Source organism: Durio zibethinus, chromosome 10, assembly GCF_047325235.1.
Source record: "Durio zibethinus cultivar Kanyao isolate XHJ-2024 chromosome 10, ASM4732523v1, whole genome shotgun sequence".
Lineage (NCBI taxonomy): Eukaryota > Viridiplantae > Streptophyta > Magnoliopsida > Malvales > Malvaceae > Durio > Durio zibethinus.
The window spans coordinates 27,175,062-27,189,370 of NC_143171.1; positions in this window are offsets into that span (position 1 = coordinate 27,175,062).

The following is a 14,309-nucleotide window of genomic DNA, read 5'->3' on the forward strand; positions in this document are numbered from 1 at the left end:
GGTATGAGTGGTAGGGTATGGTGATCAGAGGGGTGGAGGGTAGGGCATGGTGGCAGTGGTGCCTGGGAAGGCACCACTGCCATCCCCTCTTTTTTTATTTATTTATATATTTTTTTGTATTTTGTATTTTTTTACTATTTTGTATTTTTGTTTAATTTTTATTATTGTATTTAATAATAATATTATTATCTTATTTATTATTTAATAAAAATAATAAATTTGATCAAGGCCGGACAAATTTGATGTCTACAGTATGTGATTTTTGTAATGATTCATTCATAAGTTTGCTATTGGTCAATAAATATTTTTCATTAAGAGTATTCATGTTTGAGATGAGAAATTGTAATCTTTTTTCTACCTTTCACAAAAAGAGTAAAATTATCCATTACTACCTCATTTGAGCTTATTGATTTTTTTTCAAAGAACCCAAACCAAGGATCACCCCCACACTAGGACAAAGTTTAAAAAGCTTATGAAAGTAAAGATCTTTAATGATTTTAGGGGCAAAGCCTTTTTGTGCTCAAATTTTCTTAAAAAATGATGAAAAGTGCAAAAAAAAAAAAATTGATGGAGAAAAGTGTCAATCTCTACATGAAAAAAATGATCATTAGTTTGATTACTCTTCAAATATAGTTTGAGCCTATTTTATCAATTTCTTTAATAACCCCTCATCCTCGTCTACTTTACATTCCTTAAAAGTCTATTTTGATTGAATGAGAATACTTAAATTAGATAATCATGAATTGAATTAAGGTAAGTTTGTCATTGAATTGTTTGAGATTTTGATCAAAGTGTTATTGATGGGTCATAGGGAAAGAGAAATGAAAAGAAAATATGAGAAAATATGTGTAAAAAAAAGTGAAAAAAAAAGAAAGAGAAAAGGAAAAAGGAAAAAAAGAAAAAAAAAAACTTAAATTGAAAACCTGAGAGGACGGTTTAAGTAAAGATGAAAACTTAAAAATACAATTTCATTTGAGGATCCCAAGGATGTGGATAATGTTTAAAGGTAAAAAATATCAATGAAATGTATTTTTGATAAAGAATTATGAGTTGGAGTTTAAAATTGTCTGAATAATTATTATTATGGATGTTAATATCTCATTTAAATAGCCACAGTATTTTACTTTTATTCATCTTTGATTTGTTCTTAACCATGTTTCTTTTCGATAATGAATACCCATTTTTATTGTTCTTTACCAACTATACATTCCCTGAATGAATTAAGAAAATGTATAATGTTTGTCACGAATTAGAATGATGATAAATAAGTGAATGACAATGTCCTTAAAAGAGTTTTTCATTTTTTTGAAAGAAATTCAAGATGATAAAAGTGAAAGAAGCTTGAGAAAATGATTTGAAAATGGCAAATGATGTGACTTAGTGATGAATACAAATAATAGATTGGTCAATATAGTTGTGACCAGATGATGAAATAACATGGATCAGTTGACAAAATTTATTTTGAGATTGTTAGTACTGAGAAGTTATGAAAGAATGATAGAGTCTTAAGAATCTTGTTACCACAATTAGAATTTCAAGACATTAATTTAGTGACATTTGCATTACATAATTATGTTTATATTGTATTTAAATCCTTGATAATTACATTTGCATCATGGTTGGGGCATTCAATTGCATCATGTCAATAACATTTGAACAATAGTATGACATTTGCATTTGCAACATTTAGTGAGAATCTAGATTATGGCATTTGCATCATTTAGAAGGCATTTGCATTATTATCATGACATTTGTCACAGATAAGAATTTGACTTTAATTGAAAAAAAAATTTTACTTTTGAATTGTCAAATGAGGAAGATATTTCATGATGAGATTTTTTTTTGACAAAATTTCCAAACTTTTAAAGTTATAGAGCCTTTGTTTAAAGAAGCCTTTCAAATGAGAATTTTTGAAATTTTGGATGTAAATCTTTAAAGGTTTTTTTAATATGAATTTTTGAAATTTTGGTTGTGAAATATTAATGTTTTTGAATGTGAATTTTTAAAATTTTCGATGTGAATCTCTAAGTTTTTTTAAGGAAAATCTTTAACTTTTGGATGTGAAATCTTAAAATTTTTTGGATAAGAATATTTGAAATTTTAGTTGTGAAATATTAAAGTTTTTAATGTGAATTTTTAAAATTTTGAATGTGAATCCCTAAGTTTTTCGAATAAAAATCTTTAACTTTTGGGTTTAGACCTCTACTTTTTTTGAATAGGAGTTTTTGAATTCTGTATGGGAGCCTTGAAACCTTTGATGTGAATCCATAAAATTTTCAAAATATGAAACTTTGTATTTGGATGTGAACCACTAATAAAAATCTTTTGAATGCGAATCTTTGAATCTAAGAATTTTGGCAATAATGATATTCAAATTCTTTGATATCTAAAAATTCTTGCAAAACTTTGAGTTCTTGATAATCTAAAAAACTTGTGAATTTTTCATACTCATGAATCTGAAATTTTTGTGAACCTAAATTTCTTGCGAACTTGAATGTCTTGTGAATCTTTGAATTTATTGTGAAACTAAAACTCTTTCGAACCTAAAATTTTTGTGAGTATTAATTTTTACGAATCTTTCATTCTTTCGAATTTGAAAAATTATACAAATCTAAATTCTTGCGAATCTTCTATTTTTGCGAATCTAGAACCTTTATGAATCTAAAACTTATGTGAAACTTGAAATCTTACGAATCTGAAATTTTACGAATTTGGAATCTCTGCGAAACTTGAAATCTTACGAATTTGAAATCTTTGTGAATTTAGAACCTCTGAGAATATTTAATCATTTATGAACTTTTGAATTCTTGTAAACCTGAAAATTCTTATGAATCTTGAATTTTTGTGAGTTTTGGAATCATTATGAATTTTTGAGTCTTGGAATTTTTCAATTTTTGTTATGGAATCTTGCTAATTTTTATAGTTTTCCCTTGAATTTTTAAATTGCAAATATTTGGATTTCAAGCTAAAAATTTTGATGTTTGTTGACATCTCTTATTTAAAGTTTTTAAAATTGTTCATGAGTCTTTATTTAGAGAAGTTATTTAAAATTTTTTTTTGAAAGTTGCATACCTCTATTTAGAGGATTTTTTTATTAATTAAGGCCCTTACGTAATAGGTATTTATATCTTTGCGTAATTCCTATTTCATGAAAATTGTGCCAAGAGGGATAATTGTAGATACCTTATTTTGTTAGAATTTTTTTAAGATAAAAAAGGCTTTCATTCGTAAGTTAGGCCCAATTGTGAAACTTTGAGCCCAATAAAAAAATTTTCAATTTTATGTTTTATTTGATTTAATTTGATTTTTTGTTTAATGTTAGTTTTTGTTATTATTTTAAAAAGTTTTTTAAAAAAATTAAAAGTTAATATAAAAAAGTTAAAAGTAAAAAAGAAAAAAATAAAAAAAAAGGAAAGGAAAAACATGTTTGGAAATAATAGTAAATTGCTATGTTTTATGATTTTGGGAATCTTAATCTGTACAAAAAAGGAAAGATATAAGAAATCAATTTTTAGAAATCAAATCTCAAAAATCAATGAAATTTATCAGTTGAATTTTTCAAAATTGAAAGAGATTAAACCTTTTTATAAACCAACAACAAACATAAAAACAAAATAAAAGAACTGTTAAAAATCTTTTAGGTTTCTTTGTTTAGCTAGGGGATATTAGGTTTTCAAATTAGTTTTGATTCGAGGAGTTTTAATTCATTTTGTTTTTTAGAGGTTCTAATCCCTAAGTTTTAGTTTGGTTCTGGGAAATTGGAATTTATGGGATTTAGTTTAAATTAGTGGTACTTAGGTTTAATTTTTTGTTGTGGGATTTTTGAAATTGGGTGTCGATTTGGTTAGATTTTGAAATTCCTTTGAATTTCTAAAAAATATTTTTTTTATGTTTGAATTTTTTTTAAGGAATTTTTGGGTTTTTTGGGTTCTGTTGAATTTTTTGATTAAATGTTTGAATTTTCATGTGAGTTTCGTGATGTGGTGGTCAGTTTTTAAGTCATAAAGGTTTATGAAAAAACTTAAAGTTTCTTATGGCCGATTGAATTTTCAGGTGTTGAGAACTAGGTACTTGGTCGATTTTTAGGAATATCTTAAATTTCACAGTAGAGGCTTTAAAGAAAAGAGAGAGAAAATAAATTTTAGAGAAAGAAGGCAAAAGTTGATTCCAAAGAAAAAGGTTGAAAAGTGCCTATTATATTAAGGCAAAACAACGTCGTTTTTTTAAATGCTCGACTCGTGTGTGACCCGTTGACCCACATGCTGACCCGCACTCCAACCCAACCCACAGCGTTGGTTTTTCTTTTTTTTATTATTTTTTGCTTTCATTTTTTTGTTATTTGATATTCATTTTTTTTTTGTTTCTTTTATAATTATTTTTATATTTATTTAATTGCATTATATTTTGTATAATTGTATGATAGTTAATTGCATGGTTATTTTATCTCTGTTTTAAATAATCTATTAAATATATTTTACATAATTGCATGATTGTATTTAATTACATGATAGTTTATATATTATATTATTGCATAATATTTTATTATTATTGTATTGTCATAACGTCTACATCTGGAGATCTATCACTTGACATCGACTTTAAGGAGTCGCTACTAATCTTTCTTCAGTTTAGATACGATAGGCCACCTAAGGAATCTATCTTTTCAAAGAACATCCAAGCTTAACTAAAGGTCCCTAAAAGAATAAGTTCGGATCTATTAACCAAAATATGGTTCAGAAGTACAGTTACGTGTGAGAAAGGTTATAGCACCCTCACAACGTCCATCGAAAGATGGTACCAGTTTAATTTCATGTTATCCAATAAACCTTAAAAATTTTGCCAAGTAATTAATTATTAAAAACTATCCTTAATTAACTCTAATACTTTTGGTAGAAAATTAAGAAAAATTCTCTCACCTCAAAAATATACAAGAAAACTATTGTTTCACTTGTAGAGACTCCATTGTCGAATTATTTAATATTAAAAAAATTTTAAAAAAAGAAAAAAAAAAGAATAATGATTCAACTTTTGATATATATCATTTTTTCTTTTTTTTTAAAAAAAAAAACTCATTGCTGTTGCACAAGAAAATTGATATTTTCAACTTTTCCTTAAAATATTTTTTTTGTATTTTTAATTTTGAGAAAAATTGATACTTTCAACTCTTCCTCAAAAATATTTTTTTTTGATGATTTTTATTTTAAAAATTTTATTTTCAAGAAAAATTGATACTTTCAACTTTTCCTTAAAAATGTTTTTATTGATAATTTTTATTTTTCAAAAAAATTGATAATTCTATTTTTTTCTCAAAAAGCCTTTTTCTGAAATTTTAATTTCAAGAAAAATTGATACTTTCAACTTTTTCTCAAAATACTTTTGAAAATTTTTTTTTAGGAAAATTAATACTTTCAACTTTTTCTAAAAAAAATATTTTTTATTTTAAATTTTGTTGTCAAGAAAAATTGATACTTTCAACTTTTCTCAAAAAAATATTTTTAAAAATTTTATTTTTAAGAAAAATTGATACTTTCAACTTTTCCTCAAAAAAATATTTTTTAAATTTTTATTTTTTCTTAAATTTAATCATAAAAGAAAAAAAATACTAAAAAAAAATTACCAAAGAAAAACAAAAAACGGCTTGACTGGAGGCTAGATCAGCTTGGCTACAGAAAAAAAAATGGTTCATAATCACGACTCAAGGGACTAGGCTCGACTCAGCTTGGTTGAAGGGTTGGCTAGAATGCAGGTCAACCAAAGCGGGTTGCGCTCGAGTTGGGTTGCCCGAATGAAAAACATGCAGATCCTGGGTCTTTTTACGCCAAAACGATGTCATTTTGCACAAGTATAAAAGGCTAAAATCTGGTCCTTTTTTCAAATTTTTCTTCTTTTCTCTTTCTCTAGAATCGGATGAATTTTGGTTGAATCTACATCGAATTTTGGAAAGCGTTACAGGAATCTGGGTTAGTTCGTCGAAAAGTTACCAAAAAATTCAACCGATGCCGAAATCTAGGCCGGATTATGGGAAACCTATCGAAAAATTCAACCGACACCGAAAAATTTCGTCGAAATCTAAAAATTTTCCAGAAAAAATTATTCTTCTATTTTCTTGCTGTGTTTTGATCTATTTGTTTTATTTTCTGCTTCTGATTTTCTCTTTGTTTGCTTTTTATTTTTTTATTCTCATTTTTTGTCTCTGCCTGTGATTTATGGATCTATTTATAAACTTTAAAACCACAGACTCCAAAGATGAATAGGAATCCTAATTTCCTTTGGACTTTTAGTCCTATTCAATCTCTTTCAGTTTATCTCAAATTTTTCAATCCAGTTTTACATCAATTCAACCACCTTTTTTCGTTTTTTCATTATTATTATTTTTTTATTAATTAACAAAACCAAAAAAAGGACCATGGACAGATTGGGTGTCTGCATGTATGATACATTATATTATTATTGTATGATAATTTTTGTTTATTTTGATTTTTTAAATTAAAAAAATAGTTTCAAAAAAATGTTTTTTAATTTTACTAAACTATTAGAATATTCAAATCTTGAATTAAGTCTTATTAAACTATTGGAGGACTTAATGAATTTTCTTAAAAATATTTTTTAAAAATCCTACCAACAGATATGAGAATAATTTTTAACAGAAAATCTTACTAACATATTAAAGATATTTTTGAGAATAAATTATTTTCACAAGTAAATTTTTTTTACAACAAAAAGATTAAATAAATTTGACGATGGAATCTCTTTAAACTAGGATACTAGTCTCCATGAATATTTCTAAAATGAAAAAATTATCTTAAATTATTACTAAATTATTAGAGTAATTTTAATATCAAATTTTAATAATTAAATTATTTGGTAAATTTACAAAGAGACTTTATGACTTGAATAATTTGAAATTAAATTGATACTATCTTTTGGATAGATGCTATGAGGGTATTAAAATTTTTTTTATGCGTAACTGTATACCTAAACCTAAATTTAGTTTAGTAAGCTAAAATCTACTATTTAAAAATACCTAATTTAATCTTGAGATCTTTTTTTAAATGAGACAGATTTTATCTGTTGACTAATCATATCTAAATAAAAAAGATTTGTGACAACTTCTAAAATTTAAGTCAGCGATAAGTCTATAAATTTATACGTTATGACAATATTTTTACAAATCTATCGATAAATTTAATACCTTGTTACTCATGCACCTTATGCACATAAACTTTGAAATCAATCATATATCTCTATCATTTTTTATGGAGAATAGTATTTTCTTCTATATGTATTAACGGTTGAAATTTTATTATTATAAAAAAATAGTATTGTATTAATGGTTGAATCTTATTATTATAAAAAATAGTATTGTATTTATTGAGAATAGTATTTTCTTCTATATGTATCAATGGTTGAAATTTTGTGTACATAATTTTTCGTGAATAAATATAAAATTTAACGGTTGAATTTACAAAATGAAAAGATTATATGCACATAACAACAACTCAAATTCCATATACAAACATAAAAATTTGACAATGTAAGAATTAAATTAAAAAATAAAAATTTGAAAAAAATGTATGTGTAAAATTATTTGCACAAAATATTACTTTTAATAAATCATAAATCATATGAAAAATATGAAAGAGTGTAAAACTAAATTATATAAATTTTCATCATTGTAAGTCTTTGGATCTTTGTTCTTCATATTATATATATATATATATATAGAAATTAACATTAAAGAAAAAATTAGAATTAGGTACACTATAAATCAAAACAAAATTAGATTCTATAAATTGGTTTCATTTTTATTACTTAATTATTTTTTTTCAAAGTAAAAAGCACATATTATTATTCCAGATTGACTAATTTTCTTAAAAATGAAATTCAGACATTTAAATTTTGTGATGTAATGGCTTTGAGAAAAAGATAATATCTTTGAATAATATATATGATAAAAATTTATATTAAATTTATTAAATAAATGATAAAACAAAAGAATGGAGTCTACAAGACTTTACGGTGTTCAATTTATTTATAAATAAAGTATTTAAAATTGAATTAATAAATAATACTTTTGATCATTAAAAATCATTCTTGTCAATAAAGGTCAAAATTAACATGAAAAAATGTGTACAGAATTTATACAATTAAGATAGCCGTTCCCAACTTTGAATGCAAATGCTTAAAATTTCAACCCTTACTATTTATTAGGGAAAGCAAAAACACCCGAATCCGTCGAGTTTCGACCCGACAGCTTAGGGTCAGTTTTTTTTTTTTGAAAATCGGATATCGGTTCAAGTCGGGGTCGGGTAGAGGAACAAAATTTCGGGGTCGGGTCGGGGTCGGGTTTTAGGCAAACCCGATCCTACCCGATCCGATATATATAGAAAAATTATTTTTTTAATTTTATATTTAATTATATATATTTATATATATTTAATTTTATATTTATATTTAAAATAATATTTTATTAATTTTAGGTCGGGTCGAATTTTATTTTATATAATGTCAGGTCGGGTCGGGTTCGGGTATTGAAAATAAAAAAAATTATCGGGTCGGGTACGGGTTCGGATATTATATATTTAAAATCGGGTCGGGTTCAGGGTGAGCAAAAACCCGCCCCGTCCCGACCCGTTGCCATCACTACTATTTATATTACTTTTTCAGTCTCATTTTTTTTCTATTTTATTTTTTAGATGTTCCAAAATTATATTTGATTTCTTTTTTAAACACTAAAACTCTTATTTTTTGCATTTTAAAATTATTTTTTAAGAATTTTTTTACTTTTTGACATTAAAAATCATAAAATTTTAATTTAAAAAATTTTCATATTAAATATATTATAATCTAAATTTTTTTTTTAAATTTCATAAAAACCAATACATAACAAATATTTTGGGACAACTGCGGGGTATATATAATTAAAGTTGGATTTGATTTTAATGAGAAAAGTTATTTATTAAATTCAAATTTTAATTTAGTAATTTATGTAATTATTTTTAAAAATAATTTTAAATTTTAATATTCATAATTTTTTTTATCTTAATTAAGATTTTTTTAAAAAATTATTTAGCATAAATATCTGATCAAAAAAATATGTGATCCAAATCAAAGGCCAGAGAAGACAAAACACAACAACAAGACAAAATAGAAGTTAATAGGCATAAGGCAACTCCATTAAAAGGACTAATTCCTAACTAATTCTTCAGAGAAATCATAGCCACTCATTAATATGATTTGTTGACTCTCCACACAAAGTCTTTCTTAATTGCATTGGGTTTGATAGCAAAAGTTGTTTGGATTTTTTGTAAGTTTTAGAAAAATTAATCGTATTTGTAACCCACTAAGCCTAAAGAAAATGCTTAAAGCAACTCTCTTTGAATTAAAATAAAATAATTTAAATTATAATAACCATTGTTTCTTCTTTCAACAATAAAGTATTTCTCTTCCCAAATTTTTTTCCCCACAAACTAATCACATGTAATTTATTAATTGCTTAATATTTTATACAAATTTCTAAATGTTTCATAGCATTATACTTTGAATGATACTTTAATTTTTTTTTTTTTATCTATATAGGACATTGGGGATAAAGAAAATGATTATAAGTATTAAATTTTAAAATTTAAATATATTAAGTATTATTTTTTAAGAGTAATTATATGAATTAATTAAGTTAAATTTTGAGTTTAATGATGCTTAAATATTTAATTGTACTAAATTTGTGCTTGACTGATAAATATATGTTAGTTTTATAGGTTTTATTGTGATCTAAGAGGGGGATAAATTGGATCTTTTTAAATTCTTTTCAAATAATGATTTTAATATAATTGAATGAAAATTAAGATAATAAGCTCTTTTGATGAAAATATAATGAAAACAATAACAATTAATGAATTTAAAATCAAATATGAATAATAATAAATTATAAGGAGATAAGGATAAAGAAATCAAACACAATGATTTATAAAGATTCGATTTTTTTTCACAAGGCACCTACGTCATCTTTATTGGTTGTCCACAGCAAAACTTCAATTCACTATATGTTGAAGATTACAAACAAGCTTCTCAAAGCTTTACAAACTCAACACTACACACTCTTAAATGTTATCCTCCCCCTTAAGCTTACAAGCATACAATATAAAATTTTTGAAGTGTTTTGCAAACTCTAAGAGCCTCTCAAAAGTTAGGTGTTTGCTAATTTAAAGTATACAATGGTATAGACAAGAAAATGATGAATGAACAACAAAAATAATTTGGATACAATAAATGCAAAGATATAGACTTTGAAGCTCTAAAAACTCTTGATTATTTGAGAGAATGAAAATATGACTTGTTGGCTTTTGCTCTCTTGATTCATTGATCTTCTTAGTGTGTTGAAGTGTCCAATTTATAGAGAAATTGAAGAAGTAGCTGTTGAAAGTGTTTGGGAAGTGAAAATAGCCGTTGAATCCTTGATAAAATAGTCGTTGAAGTGATTTTGGCCTTCAAGGGATCGATCCCCTCCCTTAGGGGATCGATTGGTTCACGTTTTGAACAAAATTTCCAATGAAAATAGCCTAACCAATTGATGCTTTTTGTAGAGGATCGATCCCTTTTCTGGATTTTTGGTCATTGGAGCATTCTATTTGAAAACCAATCGATCCCTTCTAGAGGAGATCGATCCTGTCCATGCTGGGTGGTAGTTTCTCGTTTTACACTCTATTTACTAATTTGATCATAACTTGAGTTATACAAATCCAAATTACAAACTGTTTGAATATTTAAAAACTAGACTTAAAGGGCTTTCTATCCATATAAAGTTCATCACCTAATTCACTGTATACGAATTATAGTAAATTTTTAAAATTATGCCTTATGCGGTTTTTTTAACAACTGCAGAGTGTCTAGTAAAAATTCAAAATCTTTTCTTAAAAAATTTGAATTTTGATTTTGTTTGATCCATTAGAAAGTAGACTCAAAGAGCTTTCCGCCCATATAAAATTCAAATATTAAGACTTTGTGAATTAATACACAAAAATAAAACAAGTTTAATGTTGGAAAACTTTGTTTTTGTAAAATAACTTTCTTAAGTTAATCTATTTCTCAAAACCAATATTATCAAAATTGTATTAAGTCCAAAATGAATAAGTTCACTTTAAAAACAACAATTGGACTTTCATTTAAGCTTAAATAAATAATCTTTAAAGGTAGATTTGGTTTGAGAAATATGAAAACAAAGAAAGGTTTGTTTAAGCTTTGAAAATCATATTATTTATTTAGTACCAAAATATAAAACTTAAGAACATGTACTAAATAAATCTTTTTCAAAATCTTGATCAAGCTTATTTAGCTTAATGTTTTGTCATTTCAAAATAAAGATCAATTCAAGACTAACAATATCAACTAAAATAATAAAAAAATTCTTGAATTTTATAACTTACATAAGTTTTTATATTTTTATTACACTCAAATAATCATTAATTTTTAATTTGTATTTAACTAAGGACTTAACATATATCAATTTTTAATTTGAAAAAAAAATCTATTTGGATATAAAACAAAGAATAAAAATTTATTTGAATAAAATAAAAAGTATAAATTTATTTTTAAAAATTAATTTAGAAACTTTTTAAAAATATTTTAGCCATAAATATTAAAAAAAAAAAACAATAATTTCAAGAATAAACATAAAAGAAAATCTTGTAAACTAAAACCTTAATTGGGGGAGTGCAAGGCAAAATAAACTTTGACAAGCCTACAATCTCAATCTTAAGCCACAATTTTGTAGTCATTACAGTCCAAAGTACAAAAGGGGAGGGCCCATTTCCTTGTTTAGAAACAAAAATTTTGCTTTGCTTTCCTAATTAAGGAAACTTGGAAACAGGAAAAATGATTAATTATTTTGTTTCTCAAGTACATATTCATGTGAACATAATCAACAACCTGGCTTTAGAGCCAATTATATATCTTAAAAAAAAGGGGACTAAATCTCAGCCAGATATAAAGCTTGTGGCTGATATTTGGATTAGGTAGTCTTCAACCATGGGAAAGTTGGTAGACAACAAGATATTATTGGCTTAATGATGCTTCTTTGCAAATTGCAAAATCAGCCTAACCCCATTTTTTTTTTCAATGATTAGTGGCTAGAAATGGAGAATCTCTCGTATTTGCATCACATGGATAGCCCCCAAATCCTACAATTAAACAATGAATTTACATTAGACTCCAAATTTCTCTGTTTTCCATATCATGGTGAAAATCAAGTATTTTTCTGTGTAGACATGGATGAATGTACATGCTTTATCAAAATCATTTGTAATTAACTTAAAATTAATTACGTTATTGTTATCCATTTTAAAACGATTAAGATTCATGGTTCAAATCTTCTTTTGTCATTGAGACATTGGGCTTTCTCATTAATACAACAACGACAAATTAAGTCTTGCATCTCATAATTTTAGAATAGAAAGTATGAAAAAAAAAATCATATTAGGATGTAATTTTTAAAATTTTCTTACTCCGTCCATTTCTATAAACAACCCTTTCATGTGGCTATTGGGCTTTCTCATTGGTATAAAAGAAAAAGAAAAATGTCATGCACATACAAGATTCAACCCCATATCAATAAGCAAACTTGTATGCTACACGAAATTGTCAATGCTACTGTGTATGTCTGATGCAAAAAACCAGAACCAGGGTTCTGTTGTAGGTGGTGGCAGAACAGATCCATCCAACGATTCAGGCTTGGGTTGCTTGTCAAAATTTAAAGGCTTCCTTTTTTTGTGTCAAAGGTTGGTTGCTTCCTGGGACTTCAAATGGAAGGTCCATCCACTTCTTTTTTTCCTTTTTGTTAAATATAATTGTCATTATATGTCGAGTCAAAAATCTATAGTTAGACTTAATAAATGAAGTTCTCACTATTTTTTTTTTAATTAAGTGTGATTGGTTATCTAATAAATCTATCATTTTAAAGAGTTCTTAAGTTTGATTAAGGGTTCTTAAAGAATAAGTTCTGACCTTTTGAACAAAATTAAGTTCAGGAGTTCGATTACGTGTGAAGAAGCTTATAGCACCCCACAATATCTATTTTAAAATTGTATCATTTAATTTTAAATTTATTTTATGATCTTAATTCTAATGGTTTTAAATTTTTATGTTGAATATTGAAATAATTCTTATAAAGAATAAGTTCTGACATTCTGAACAAAATTAGGTTCAGGAATTCGATTACGTGTGAAGAAGCCTATAGCACCCCACAATACCCATTTTAAAATGGTATCATTTAATTTTAAATTTATTCTATGGTCTTAATTCTAATGATTTTAAATTTTTATGTTGAATATTGAAATAATTCTTAAGATTTTTCATCAATTTGACAGAACTCTTAAAAATATTTTCATACCTTAAGAGTATTCAAGATCCTTATTTATTTTCTTGAAAATGTTCCGTCATTGGAAAGATTTAATTATTTTTTTATTGAAAATATTTTTAATTCATCTACCATTTAGGTCAAAATTAGAAATATCTTCTCACTTAAAATTTTTTTAGATAATCAACCATTTACGATTACTATTCATCCTTGAAATTTATTTTTATTTTTATTTCTAAATTTTTCACTATTTGGGTCAATTTAAAATTTTTTTTTATTTCTAAATTTTTCATTATTTGGGTTTATTTAGAAATTACTTTTTTATTTTTTTGAAAGAAAATAATATGACAACTATTTTCTTGAAGTTTCATTTAAATTCTTCCATCATCTAGGATGAATTTAAAAAAATTTCTCATTTAGAGATTTCTTAGAAAGTTATTATCTGAAATTTCTAAGATTCTCATCATCGGATAATTGTTAAATATTTTTAATAAAAAATTTTGTCTAAATTTTCTTTTTATTATTTTTTCTGTTTTTTTCTTTTCTTTGGAATTGAAAATAAATATTAATTATTATTATTAAAATTTTATCTAAATTATTTCACCATTTGGGATAAATTTTTTAAAAAATTCTTACTTAAGAATTTTATAAAAATTTACTATTTTATATTTTTAAAAATTTTATCTTTGGATAATTATTATTTATTCTCAAATATTTTATTTTTTTATATTTTTTTATTTTTTCAAAATTTAATCATACAAAAAATTAAAAAAAATAAATAAAAAAATACCAAAATAGGAAAACAACTTGACTTGGCTAAAAAATTTGGCTTAACTGCAGGCAGGGAAAACAACTGAAAAACACGACTTGAAGGCTTGACACAGCTCAACTGAAGGGATTGGTTGAAACGCGGGTCGGCAGAAGCGAATTGCGCATGAGTCTAGTCGCCCTGAATAAA